This window comes from Nicotiana tabacum, chromosome 2 (genome assembly GCF_000715075.1).
Source record: "Nicotiana tabacum cultivar K326 chromosome 2, ASM71507v2, whole genome shotgun sequence".
Classification (NCBI taxonomy): domain Eukaryota; kingdom Viridiplantae; phylum Streptophyta; class Magnoliopsida; order Solanales; family Solanaceae; genus Nicotiana; species Nicotiana tabacum.
Window position 1 is genome coordinate 13273271 of NC_134081.1, and position 15611 is coordinate 13288881.

At 38.0% G+C, this 15611-nt stretch overlaps 1 protein-coding gene across 2 annotated transcripts in view; it reads left to right on the forward strand.

The window, feature by feature from the left end:
- LOC107774733 (subtilisin-like protease SBT6.1) overlaps positions 1–15611 on the forward strand; it is a 29405-nt gene that overhangs the window by 6875 nt on the left and 6919 nt on the right. The gene's annotated exons all lie outside the window — the stretch shown is intronic.

Consider the following 15611-nt stretch of genomic DNA (forward strand, 5'->3'; position numbering starts at 1 on the left):
GGACTTGGTGAGAATATTTGCAAGCTTATCATTCGACTTAACTTTGTAGCAATATCTCCTGAGAGTATCGTTTCTCTGACAAAGTGACAGTCAATCTAAATGTGTTTAGTTCTTTCATGGAACATCGGATTTGATGCGATATGAAGGGCAACTTGATTATCGCACACAAGTTCCATCTGGCTGATTTCACCAAATTTCAACTCCTTGAGCAAATGTTTGATCCAAACTAGCTCACATGTTGCCATAGCCATTGCTCGATATTCTGCTTCTGCACTAGACCGAGCAACTACATTCTGTTTCTTGCTCTTCCAAGATACAAAATTGCCTCCTACTAAAACACAATATCCAGACGTAGAACGTCTATCAGAAGGTGATCCTGCCCAGCCAACATCTGAGTATCCAACGATTTGCTCATGACCTCGATCCTCAAACAATAACCCTTTACCCGGAGCCGATTTTATATACCGAAAAATGCGGACAACTGCATCCCAATGAGTATTACAAGGAGAATCCATAAACTGACTTACAACACTCACAGGAAAAGAAATGTCGGGTCTAGTCATTGTGAGATAATTTAATTTACCAACCAACCGCCTATATCTTGCAGGATCGCTAAGCGGCTCCCCTGTCCTGACAGAAGTTTAGAATTCGAATCCATCGGAGTGTCAACAGGTCTGCAACCCATCATTCCTGTCTCCTCAAGAATGTCTAAAACATATTTTCTTTGGGAAATAACAATATCTGAGCTAGACTAAGCAAACTCAATATCTAGAAAGTACTTCAATCTGCCTAGATCCTTATTCAGGAAGTGCTGAAAGAGAAGCTTCTTCAGATTTGTAATACCATCTTGATCATTGCTAGTAATAACAATATCGTCAACATAGACCACCAGATAAATACAGAGACTTGAAGCAGAATGCCGATAAAACACAGAGTGATCAGCTTCACTACGAGTCATGCCAAATTCCTGGATAACTGTGCTGAACTTACCAAACCATGCTCGAGGAGATTGCTATAGACCATAAAGTGACCAGCGCAAGCGACATACAAGGCCACGAGACTCCCCTTAAGTAACAAAACCAGGTGGTTGCTCCATATAAACTTCATCCTCAAGGTCACCGTGAAGAAAATCGTTCTTAATGTCCAGCGGATAGAGAGGCCAATGGCGAACATCAACCATGGATAGAAAAAGGCGGTCTGATGCTATTTTAGCCACGGGAGAGAAAGTATCACTGTAATCGAGCCCAAATATCTGAGTATATCCTTTGGCAACGAGACGAGCCTTAAGTCGATCAACCTGGCCATCCGGACCAACTTTGACTGCATAAACCCAACGACAACCAACAATAGATTTACCTGAAGGAAGAGGAACAAGCTCCCAAGTACCACTCGTATGTAAAGCAGACATCTCGTCAATCATAGCATGTCGCCATCCTGGATGAGACAACGATTCACCTGTAGACTTAGGGATGGAAACAGAGGACAAAGAAGATATAAAAGCATAACGGAGGCGATGATAACTTAAACCGACCGACATAATGGGGATTAGGATTAAGTGTGGCCCGTATACCTTTCCGAAGTGCAATCGGTGTATTGGGAAGAGACAAGTCCGCAGTAGGAGCATGGTTAGGTGAAGGACAAGAATCAGATGGGCCTGATGCTGGGCGCGGACGACGATGATAAGGCAAGAGTGGTGTTCCTGTGGCTGGGGATCTAGGGGAGCAACACTAGACTCCTCAACGATTGGTATAGGTAAGACTTCTGTGGTTGAAGGTGGAGGAGGAGCTATGTAAACTCCTCAAAGGTCGGTATAGGTAAGACCTTAGATATATCATGGTGGTCAGAAGAGGTAAAGAAAGTTTAGACTCAAAAAATGTGAAGTCAGCTGACATAAGGTACCTACGAGATCAGGTGAGTAACAATGATATCCCTTCTGAACACGAGAATAACCAAGGAAGACACACTTGAGAGCACGAGGAGCTAACTTATCTTTCCCAGGGGCTAAGTTATGAACAAAACATGTGCTCCCAAAAAACGAGGGGGAAGAGAGTATACGGGTGACTGGGGAAACAATACTGAATACAGAATCTGATTCTGGATGGGAGATGAAGGCATTCGACTAATCAAATAACATGCTATGAGAACTGCATCGCCCCAAAAACGCAACGGAACACGAGATTCGATGAGAAGTGTGCGAGCAGTCTCAATAAGGTGCCTATTCTTTCTCTTTGCAACCCCATTTTGCTGAGGGGTATAAGGACAAGATGTCCGATGAATAATTCCTTGAGAAGTCATAAATTGCTGAAACTTAGAGGATAAATATTCTAAGGCATTATCATTGCGAAAAGTGCGAATAGAAACACCAAATTGATTTTTGATTTCAGCACAAAAATTCTGGAATATAGAAAACAACTCAGAACGATCTTTCATTAAGAATAGTCAAGTACATCTTGAATAATCATCAATAAAACTAACAAAATAATGAAATCCCAAGGTTGAACTGACTCTACTAGGACCCCATATATCAGAATGAACTAAAGAGAAAACAGACTCTGCATGACTCTCAACACTACGCGGAAAGGAGGCTCGAGTATGTTTCTCAAGCCGACACGACTCACAATCTAATGTAGACATACTAGACAAACTAGGCACCATCTTCTGAAGCTTGGATAAACTCGGATGTCCTAAACTTCTTTGAATTATGTCTGGAGGATCTGTAACTAGACATGCTGTGGAGGGATTGAGTGAGTTAAGGTAGTAAAGGCCTTCTGATTGATTCACTCCCTATGTCAATCGTCTGTCCCGTACTGCGGTCCTGCATAATAAAAGAATCATCAATAAAATATATACCACAATGGAGGGCACAAGTCAAATGACTAATAGATGCAAGACTAAAAGGACAACCAGGGACATACAGAACGGAATCTAGAGTGATAGAAGATAGGGGATTAGCTTGTCCAACTCCTTTTGCTTTAGTTTGACACCCATTGGCTAAAGTAACAATGGGAAGAGAGCGTGAATATATAATATTCGACAAAAGTGATTTATTACCAGAGATATGATCATATGATCAAAAGTGCTCTAGTCTATGACCCATGGTCCAAGAGTACTAGATTGGGAAACACAAGCAAAAGAATTACCAGCAACAGGAGTATCAGTCTGAGCAACCGAGGCTACTTGTGGAGATGTCTGCTTACTTGCTCAATATTTAAGGAACTTATTATATTCCCCTCCAGATAAAGAAAATCCCTGGTTACCTGTAGTCTCGGTCTGGGCAACATAAGCATTTTGGGTGGACGACCATGTAAAGAATAGCACACTTCACGAGTGTGTCCAAGTTTATGACAATTAGAACACTTGGGTCTAGATCTTCCAAAACGACCTCCTCCTCGTCTATTCTCCATAGTTTGAGATGCTCAGGCATTTTCTACTGTTTGGGATGCGAGAACATATGAGTCAAGTGTTTGTGATGAGATCACTAGGTGACTTGTTGCTGCAGCGAGGCGAAGTAATCGAGAGAATAATTCATCAACTGTGGGGACAATCGGACTAGCCAAAATCTGGTCGCGTACTAAATCAAGATCATTAGGAAGTCCAACGAGGGTAAGAACTAGAAACATCTTATGTCGCTGCTCTTGTTGCTTTTCAACACTAGCAGAATCTGGCATCAACTTCTCAAATTCCTCCGTGACTGTCTGTACTTGGCCCAAGTAAGTAGACATATCTAATTCCTGTTTCTTTAAATTTGTCATCCGCGATATCACATTTTAGAAACGAGATATGTCATAAGTGTATAAAGTGCAAGCCTTTTCCTAAACCAAATAACATGTCTGGAATGGACGAAACAAGAGCATCAACTTGGAATTAATAGATCGCCACAGAATACCACATAACTGAGCATCGATCTTCTCCCAAAGTGCTTTGACGTTTTCATCTCCTTCGCTAGACTTTTTGATTAAATGATCTTGAACACCTTGACCTTTACACCACAACTCGATAGACGAAGCCCAAGCAAAGTAGTTTGAACTTCCCATTAAAGGTTCTGAGGTAATCATAACACCGGAACTGCCAGCGCCCGTGTTTTTAGACCCAAAAACATCAACTCCTAAAGACATCGTTGGATTGAAAAGAGGTCTATAAAATTATCACCAAATAACAGAGAGAATCAATTGAAACTCGCTGAAACAGACGAAGGAGACACTGTATTTGCGAGACACTGTATTTGCTGGAAAAATTACTGTACCTGCCGGAAAATCAGTGTAGTCACCGGAGAAATCTCAAACTGCTCGGATTAAAAAGAAAACAGTATGGGCCTGGTCGGAATTACTAGGCGATAAGACTGTCCTGAAGAAACCTTTCAAAAAAGTTGTCGATACAATGGTCACGCGCCATCGCGTGGGTCTGACGCGCCGCCGGCGTCAGAAGTTGTGGAGGCGCGTGAGAGCGCGTGGCTGGTGTTCTGTCAGTGTGGTTTTTTGAGGTTTGGTCGCCTAAGAATTCTGCACCTGCTGGTGTTATTTTTCGTAAAAAACCTACCGGAGAAGGGATGACGCAAAAAACTGCTTGAAATTCACCGGAAAAAAGGCACGGTGACTGTCCCGGACTCGCTGGTTACTACACAACGGGGATTTCTCACTAGTTGCTCTGATACCATGTGAGAAAGCACGGGAAAATATATTATTCATGTGTCTTAACTATAATACAAGTACCCCTATTTATAACAATACACAATACCTACACTACTCCTATTCCATGTAGGACTATGCTTATTTACATAACAGCTAACTAACTAACAAAGGCCAAATGGTAACTATCCAGTAATACCAGAAATTTATAGCAAGATGGACAGAGAACATACCATTCAAAGATCAAAATTATCAGCATCCAGTGAAACCAGAATTAGTAGTAAAGTAGCGAACCTTCAACTTCCCAATCAAAACACCCCTTTCTAAAATTCAAAGATCAATCATTACCTCTTCTTAGCTGTGAAACTGTAGCTTCTTTGTCCACACCAAAACTGATTAAAAGCAGGAGATCTCAACTTTAGAGGAGAGTTCCAATCCATACATCATGCCAAATATTGGTTCTACTTCAATGCCTTGTATCCTGGTGATGTTATGCAGGAAACCCCATGTCTTCTGATTGTTTTTCAAATCCCGATCCCTTTGGGCCCATTAACTTCTTTGGCTGTTTCAGAGGATATATTTTGCCAATGGAAAATGAAATAATTTGTTATCTTTTGGTATTGTGAGTATGCACAGCAGAAAAATCTAGTACTGATAATGATATAATGAGCCCTATATATAATACATATTCTACTCCTACTACATATGGGATTAGGACATATTCTACTCCTACTACATATGGAATTAGGACATATTCTACTCCTATAAAACTAATACTCCCCTCAAGCTGGTGCATACAAATCATATGTACCGAGCTTGTTACATATGTAACTAATACGAGGACCAGTGAGAGACTTGGTGAAAATATCTGCAAGCTGATCATTCGACATACAAGGCCACTAGACACACCATGAGCAACAAAACCATGTGGTTGCTGATAAACAGAAATTGGCCGAAAAGTTACCGGAAAATTTTGAAAATAGCGAGACTAAGCCGAATTCCACACTACAAAATAGGTTCTAAAGCACCACCAAAACACGTAAATTTTTCTGGAAATTACTATTCACACTGGGAAATCACTGTTCACGTCGGAAAAAAAAAGTTGTCAGAATTTGATGTACTTTATATGGGTAGGCTCGGAATCACTAGACGAGTAAGTTGTCCTGAAGAAGTTTTGTTAAAAAGTGGCTGGAATGGCTTACACGCATCGGAAAAGTTACTGTAGCTCGCCGAAACCCTAGTTTTGGCGGCGCGTGGAGGCGCATGACTTTCTGCCGGAGCGATTGACTGGGGTTTTGTCACATGATTTTTTCAAACAAGATGGTAGTGTTGGTTTTCGCACAATACTTACCGATAAGGAGATAAGGCAAATCAATCTTGAGTCGTCTACCGGAAAGACGCACAGTGGCTGACTTTTCTGTTCAGATGGGACTGGAATTTCTAGGGTTTGGTCGCACAAAGGTTTCAGATCTAATGGTGGTACTGGTATATGCTCAGTACCACTGTAGCAGTGATGAACCCGGGGAACAAGACGAAGTTGCCGGAAAATTGCACGGCGATGAGATCTTTCTTCCCAGATGTCGCTAGAATGACGCACAACGATAATTTTCTCGCTGAAGCTCTGATACCATATGAGAATGCACGGGAGAAAAATCTATTTTTTTAATAATGATACAATGAGCCCTATAATAATGCATATTCTACTCATACTATATATGAGATTAGGATATATTCTACTCCTACTACATATGGAACTAGGACATATTCTACTCTACTCCTACTATACAACAACAACAACAACCCAATATAAATTCACTAGTGGGGTCTGGGGAGGGTAGTGTGTGCGCAGATCTTACCCCTACCCTGGGGTAGAGAGTCTGTTTCCGATAGACCCTCGGCTCCCTCCCTCCCTCCAAGAACTCCCCACCTTGTTCTTGGGGTGACTCGAACTCACAACCTCTTGGTTGGAAGTGGAGGGTGCTCACCACTAGAGCAACCCACTCTTGTCACTCTACTCCTACTATATAACTAACAATTAGAATACCTCCACATGCACTTAGTGAGTAGCTAGAATTATGAAGCTTTAAGGTCCTTACCCCCATACTACCATCCTCCTTTCTTAACATTATTGTATGCTCTTTTTCTTTATTTCCTTCCATAGAAAGTTTCTTCTAATTTTGTCTAAGGTCGTGTGTCCATAGCTGGGATAGGAAACAAAGACATCCAAAACAGTGTTAATTAGAACCTCTCGACCACCCAAAGATAGATATTGTTTCTTCCAGTTAGCAAGTTTTTTCTCCGTCTTTTCAATGATTTTTTGCCTAATTGAAAGAGCTTTCTTTGCAGCACCAAGAAGTAAACCCAAATAACTAGTTGGAAAATTTTCCCACATGACATCCCAGATTACCAAGAAGACTGTCCAAACCTTCAACCTTATTAACAGGAAAGATAAAGCTCTTATCCAGGTTTATAACCATGTATGCAGGTAGAGACTTAACACTTTTATGTATCTAATAGCTTGGATTTATGTTCGTGGGAGATTGATGCTGCTAATGGTTTCCCATGACTATGAAGCAAGCCCTCTCAGTATTCAGTTGCTAGAATATAGCAGACTTAGCCGTCTTAAGATCTCCCAGTAGTTTTCTGAGAGTATAAGGTGTCAAAAAAAATAAGGTTTCACATAAGGACATGGATGACAAATCTTATACTGCAAATCCTTGCACTCGTGTTGCTATTTGAAAGATCAACTTCAGTCACCAAAATCTCATTGAAACTTCTATGAGATGAGATTTGAATTGTGACAGACGTATAAATGAGAGCTTGGTTTTTTGCAAGTTCTTACTTGTCATCATTCGATTTGAAAACCCTGGAAGTTATCTGGCTCGTTATTTGTCCTTCTCTTCCAATGAAGATAACTCACTGTTTTGATGCCTAAGGCGAACTTCATAGCATTTTGACTCCTGAAATTTGGAAAGGCTTAGATATGTTCGCATGCGTTGTATCCTTTTCTGAGGCCATAAGAAGCTTTTTGTTAATGTCATAAACCCAAAATAGCTCACTGCTTAGTTTGGTAATTTCATAGGAATTGGGCGTGCCTTGAGATACCTTCCAACTAATTTTTAACAGAAGCTGAAAGAAAAGAGTAATCTATTTTTTGGTAAAAATTAGAATTTTCAAAAATAGTTGTGTTCAAAAGCTGAATTTCAGGGCACCATTGGCTTGCTTAGTGGGATAATATTATATCTTCTAGGATGTTATGATGACTTCCAGCTCCTTGGGGGGATATTTTCTTATTTTACGGCTACAAAAGCTAGGAACTCGCCTGGTAATCCCTGCGCAAGCTTTTGATTTAACAACAACAAACAATAACATACCAGTGTAATCCCACAAGTGGGGTTTGGGGAGGGTAGTATGTATGCAAACTTTACCCCTACCTTGTGCTGGTAGAGAGACTGTTTCCGATTGACCCTCGGCTCTAGGGGAACAAATACATAGCAGTTTAAAAGAAATACGATAGCGAAGAAGACATGAGCAAAGAAGCGTTAACAACGACAGGCTAATAACAAAACTGAAGCAGAGGAAGCATCATATAATAATAGAAGTCTAAGAATAAGGAAATACAAGAATAATACTAGAACAACCGATAAAGAAAGGAAAAATACGGTACTATCCACTAACCTTCCACTCTAGTTCTCGACCTCTCCAACTTTCTAACAAAAGTTATGTCAAGTTGGAATAACATCTTCTCGAGGGCCATGGTACACGACATATCCTTCAGATAGTAACACAAGAACATTGAACAATTCGAAAGTCTCTTGTGAAGGACGACAAAGAGCCATCATCACAGTTCCTTCCATTATATGAACAAAATTTTGTCTGCACTCGACTATTTCGGAAGTTGTATTACTGTCAAGTCCAGTAGAAATCTCATCCATGAACAGTGTTTTCCTGGGACCAACAATCATTTCTCCTGCAAGTTGGAAATATTAGCGTGCAAAAGCTGGAGCTTAAATTTCATGAGGCCATTGCCCTTCTCCGATCATATTAACTTCCAAAAATAAGATATTTCTTTTTCTAGGATAATCCCCAAACGATCAACTCGAGTAGAATATATATATATATATATATATATATATATATATATATATATATATATATATATTTCAACGAGAGAGAGAGAGAGAGAAACCTGTTGTAACTCTCTTCCTTTGTCCACCTGAAACTCCTCTTATCGTGTCATTACCAACTACTGTGTCTGAACATATACCAAGTCCAAGAACATTCAAGACATAGTCTGTCCACACATTGTGCTTTGTTCCACCAACGGAAGATGCCTGAATGGTTAGATTGGTTTCCTGATCAAAAGTCAAACATGAAAACAACCAGAAATAAAAAGGTCATGAAAGATCATAATGAAACCTTCATATATGCATCTATCTCAGACTCCTGACGTATATCTTCTTCCTTCTCTACATGGTCAAGCTCTTTCATATAGTCTGCAGCAAAAATAACAGGGCAAGTTCAGGAAAGCAAACATTCTCATGGGATAAATTAGAATGTCCTCCTTATCTCTAAACTATATACTCTCTTTATAGATCTTGAATTCCTCCCCTTGTCCATTATTGTAGGCCTAATTGGTCGTACATACCTAGGTCCGTATTATTATTATTATTATTATTATCATCTTTCTTTGGGGTATATATCGCCCTGTTTCAATCAGAAGTACGGACTGATTCTATCAACGGTGCAACAACTCTCGAAAGCACAAAAAGAGAGAAGTTCCAAAAGAGCCTAATTCCAATACTAGTTTAATTAGTCTACTTATATCTGCAAAAGTCTAGTTATTCCTGCTTCTAGCTCATTATCAAATGAAAATGCAGAAATGATAGTGGCTTAACTTCCAAAGATTGACAAATTAGCTACTTCAACTTCAACATTTTTTAAGCGTGTTAATGTAATGAATTCATTTATGATATAGAAACATAGAGTACAAGGTTAATAAAGTAACACTAATAAAGATCCTAGGGCTCTGATCAAGTGGTAAGAGGGGAACGCGTGATGTGTGGGTTAGGCGCACGTCACGGGTTCGCACTCTTGCGGCAAAAAAATTAAAAGCCTGGTCATTACCATCGGGTTTCATTAGTGTGGATTTCTAGCTTATCAAAAAGAAGAAGAAAAAAAGGAAATTGCTCTCACCCACAATACATGACTAGCTCTACTCAGCGTCTCAGCCAGCTTATTTCTATGGCATTAGGAAATCAGAGGTTTTTGAAAACAAGTATTACATCATTGATGATAAGCAGTTTAAAAGACGAAACCATTTTATGTAAAACATAAATATCGATTAAGGATCAGAAGAAAAAGTGAAGAGCAAATTACCTTTAAAATTGTGTTTGCACGTTGGCATCTAGCTGCGAAATCTACTATTTCTCTTACAGTAAGCTCTGGGATATGATTATCCATCTGACTAATGTAAGCTGAAGTCCCCTACACACAAAGCTCGTCCAGCCTATGACCATTATAGGTGATATTCCCAGTTCGCTGTAACCAAGAAGAATTATGTTAGTCTTATACTATATACTATTAAGTACTGGTACTTGCTAGTATTCTTTTTCTATCTAAACAAAGTTCCAATGGAAGGTAAAAGCTTCTTCAAACAAATGAATTAAATTAAAAAGCACAGAGTAGAGATTATTAAAACAAAAACAAATTAAGAAAGGTAGTGAAGGCTATAATTGTAATTAACACAAAGGGCATACGAAAAAGTCAACACAATTCTTAAAAAGGCAATTTCACTTTCTCCTAGAAAGTAGGACTAGAGCCTCCCTTTTTGCCATTTTAAAGCTCACAATTCAAAAAATTTAATTAAATATTTGAGCAAACTATCAAACAAAACAAATACTATAAGATTGACTAGACTAAAAATTTAAAGTAACTATCAACAAAACAACTTAAGAATAAATATGGTTGGCTAAACTAAAAATTAGAGTGACTATCAACAAAACAACTTAAGAATAAAATAGTGATAAAAGAAGATTTTTCGAAGGACTAATTAACGTACCTTGAGTTCATTATTAAGCTTCCCAGCAAGAGCCAAAAGCAATGTGGATTTTCCAGAACCAGATGGTCCCAGAAGCAGTGTCATCCTAGTGTGTGTGTGTGAGAGAGAAAGAGGGAGAGACTGAGAGAAATACAAACAAATTAAAAATCAATATAATATTCACTTGTCATAAAATCCACAAGTGTAACTTGCTACTAGATATACTACTATCTCAAACATCACTTCATTCCACAATATGTATAGGCCTGTCCTTATTAATCTTGAAAGAATTACAAGAAAATACACGTGACTTCACACCATAACAAAAAATGGCCCATGTTTTTAAGTTTCCCGACCTAGCCCATATTGTACACATTTTGAAAGCACTAGCAAATTCAAAATCTGTGTTCTTACAACCATTGCTTCTAAAAGCTATGGAGTTAAATCTGTGTTCTCACAATCATTGTTTTCACTCTCTCTTCTTCTCACATCTTCTACATATGCTTCAAGGGGCCGTCCGCCATTACTGCTCTCCCCTGTGTCACTTGGTTGCAATATAAGAAAATTGAAGAGTAGAAGTCCATCATTGAAGGCCATTCAAAGCTTTGCTTTCGAAAATAGGATTTTTTTTGAGTTTGTTAGTTGTTTGGATTGGGTGTTGTTTCAATTGATTGAAAATATCAAAAGGAGTTCAAAATTTAAATTTGAAGTGATTTGGAGTAGATTTGAGCAAGATTTGAGTTAAATTTCAGAAAAGACGCAAGGAAGAAGTCAGTTTTTTGTATAATTATGTATAATCTTGTATAATAGTGTATAAACACATCTTATACACTTTTATACACCTTTATACAAACGTCTGTAGACGAACTTCTTCCACGATTTTCAGTTGCAATTCTTGTTCAAAACCAGTTCAAATCTCCATTAAATGACTTCAAATTTTCTATACAACCTCCTTATGCTATTTCTAATAAGTCTAAATAACACCTACTCCAAATTTCTCATAAAATCAAATTCGAAATTTAAACCCACATAATTAAACTTGTTAAAAATCTAATTTTCACCACCCAAATGTATTTGGTTTGTTGAACTAATATTTGAGTCACAGTTACTGATTCGAAAATTAACTTAAAAGCTTGAGCAATCTTTTTTAAAAATTAAATAGTAATTTCGAGAACCTATTAGAGTTGAATGTTGAATCTTAGCCTATGATTTTTGGGCTAGTTGGTTGTAAATTGAAATATGAGCTATAAAATTGAAAAGTAGGGAGCCCAGTAGTTCTTATGTGAAAATTTCCCATTAATCTTAGTCTTTTGATTAGCAATTCTCATCATCATTCCCTAGGCGCTATTGTGTGTTCTAAACCTCAACAAAATGCCGAAATCCATAATGTAATCCCTTTTACATCTGACAATTACTTTTGGACAGTCTCAGTTGGAAGAGTGATCAATCTCATAATAAACGTACATATGTTGTGTCTTTAAGAAATAAATCATTGCAGGAAAAGAAAACTAGTTAAAAAAAAACTGAAGATTTTTTACACCCAATAACTATTAATATTAATTATATAAGTAATTTCCTTCTCCATTTTCATTCGTACTAGCAAATTAAAGTATAGCAAACAATACACGAACATGCATAAATTCATTGACATCATGTTCACTCATTTTGAATACCACTAACATGTTCCAAAATTAAACCAACCCGTATATACAGGTGAAAATTCTATACATAGAAGGAGAAGGCAAAAAAAAAAGAATTATTATTACCTTCCAGGTTTAAGAATACCACTGACATCTTGCAAAATTATATGACCTACTCTTGAGATTGTTACATTTTCGTACCGCACTTCCACTGTTGGTTTCTCCAATTGAACCCTTAAGGAAAAAAAATTCCGAAATTAGCAAAAGCATAAAATTACTTAGTTATAGATACATTTATACAAATTTTATTTCTCTCCATATTTTGGCGCAGAATAATTGCTTGTATTATTATAAACACAAGAAATTTGACTAAACAGACAATTAGTTCATATATATATACAAACGTTACGTTGTTGCTAAATTTATAAACGTGGCGCCAACTTTCAGATCTGATCTTAGAGTTAACTTGACAATATACAAATTTTAGTTTCTCGTCTTTTGGCACAGAATTACTTACTTCTACTACAGAAGAAATTTAACTAAACAAGTTTTTTACCATATATAGAGAAGATTCACGCATGCACAGACACGTTGTTGCTAAATTTATAATAAATATTATAAACTCCAAATTTTCAGATCTAATAGTAGTAGGGTTAATTTGACAATTAATATATACATATTTTAGTTTCTCCTATTTTGGCGCAGAAATCTGACTAAACGAAAGAAAAAAAATCATCCAGTACTCATGAACACGTTATCCAGACATAATAAACAAATAGATACTACTCAATATATATAGAGAGAATTCAGAAACCTATGGAGGCGCGTGGCCATGGCATTTTCGTTCTCAGTATTGACCACCTTCTGATTAGCCGGTACCTCCTGAATCTCATTTTGAGTTGCGGCTGCCTCAGAGTTGTTCTACCCATGCATGGCCCCCGGATATTTGGCAGTGAGGTAAGCAACCCAGGTTTACCCATGCCGTTCAAGCTCTTCTGTATCACTAGAATTACGATACGTGGGGGAAATATTTACCACCGAATGATTATTACCGCGAATATTTATCACCGTCTGATTATTACCAGGAATATGTACCACCGGCTGATTTACTATATTCTCCTCAACCGGTACCTCCTCATTATCATTTACCATCTCCTCATCCGGTATCTCATCGTGATTCTCATTTTCCAAGTTAATCAAAAATAAAGAGCCATCATTGTCACTTTCCCCCACCAACTGATTGTAGAAATCAATCTTTGCACATTCCCAGCCGCATTAGGGTCACCCTCATCCACCATTGAAGGAAGTCTTGTTTGAAATAGAAAAGCTAGTAGTATAACATTGTGAAGTAGTAGGTATTTTTAAGCCAGTAATGGGAGTAGTAGTAGTACTGGGCAAAGGTGAACATATAGGAAGACTTGAGGATAATATCTGATGAAATGTCTAGCTACAATATATGTGTGTCCCTTTTATATATCTGTCTTGCTATCCAAGCCAACACCCTAGCTAGGTATACAACAAGTAATGAGAGGTACAATATTGGTGGATGGCTAGGGTTGGGCGGGTGGTGTTCGAGGAGTGAGTGGGTTACCTTTGAAGAGAAGTGGAGTGTGTGGGACTGGGAGTAGTAGTGCGTACTGTATTTGTAAAGTAGTTTTCGTTAGTGGTATAGCGTACATGTGCCAAAATGCTTTCTATTGTGTTTGTTTGATTTTCATCTAAATGACTAATTTAAGAGTTACCAAACTAAAAACGAAAGAATAAAGCATATATACTCCATTATATCTATAGGCCTTGTATTGTATGCATGTCGTACATCCTTTAGTTCTAAGACCGTCTGACCATACGTGTTTGTGTAAATAATACTCCATAAATAAACTGCATGTCTATTATAGTACTTCATTAATTATCAGAATTTGGTGTCAAAAACTTTGTGACGTCTCTTGATGAGATTAAATAGAAAAACTAGGTAGCATGACGGAAATATTAATTAGTAAATCATTTAGTTATAAAGCAACACCTAAAAGCCCTAAATATTTATAGTTGATCTATAACTAAATGATTTACTAATTAATATTTCCGTCATGCCACCTAATTTTTCTATTTAATCTCATCAAGAGACGTCACAAAGTTTTTGACACCAAATTCTGATAATTAATGAAGTACTATAATAGACATGCAATTTATTTATGGAGTATTATTTACACAAACACGTATGGTCAGACGGTCTTAGAACTAAAGGATGTACGACATGCATACAATACAAGGCCTATAGATATAATGGAGTATATATGCTTTATTCTTTACGACATGCATACAATACAAGGCCTATAGATATAATGGAGTATATATGCTTTATTCTTTCGTTTTTAGTTTGGTAACTCTTAAATTAGTCATTTAGATGAAAATCAAACAAACACAATAGAAAGCATTTTGGCACATGTACGCTATACCACTAACGAAAACTACTTTACAAATCCAGTACGTACTACTACTCCCAGTCCCACACACTCCACTTCTCTTCAAAGGTAACCCACTCACCCCTCGAACACCACCCGCCCAACCCTAGCCATCCACCAATATTGTACCTCTCATTACTTGTTGTATACCTAGCTAGGGTGTTGGCTTGGATAGCAAGACAGATATATAAAAGGGACACACATATATTGTAGCTAGACATTTCATCAGATATTATCCTCAAGTCTTCCTATATGTTCACCTTTGCCCAGTACTACTACTACTCCCATTACTGGCTTAAAAATACCTACTACTTCACAATGTTATACTACTAGTTTTTCTATTTCAAACAAGACTTCCTTCAATTGTGGATGAGGGTGACCCTAATGCGGTTGGGAATGTGCAAAGATTGATTTCTACAATAAGTTGGCGGGGGAAAGTGACAGTGATGGCTCTTTATTTTCGATTAACTTGGAAAATGAGAATCATGATGAGATACCGAATGAGGAGATGGTAAATGATAATGAGGAGGTACCGGTTGAGGAAAATATAGTAAATCAGCCGGTGGTACATATTCCTGGTAATAATCAGACGGTGATAAATATTCGCGGTAATAATCCTTCGGTGGTAAATATTTCCCCCCACGTATCGTAATTCTAGTGATGCAGAAGAGCTTGAACGGCATGGGTAAACCTGGGTTGCTTACCTCACTGCCAAATATCCGGGGGCCATGCATGGGTAGAACAACTCTGAGGCGGCCGCAACTCAAAATGAGATTCAGGAGGTACCGGCTAATCAGAAGGTGGTCAATACTGAGAACGAAAATGCCATGGCCACGCGCCTCCATAG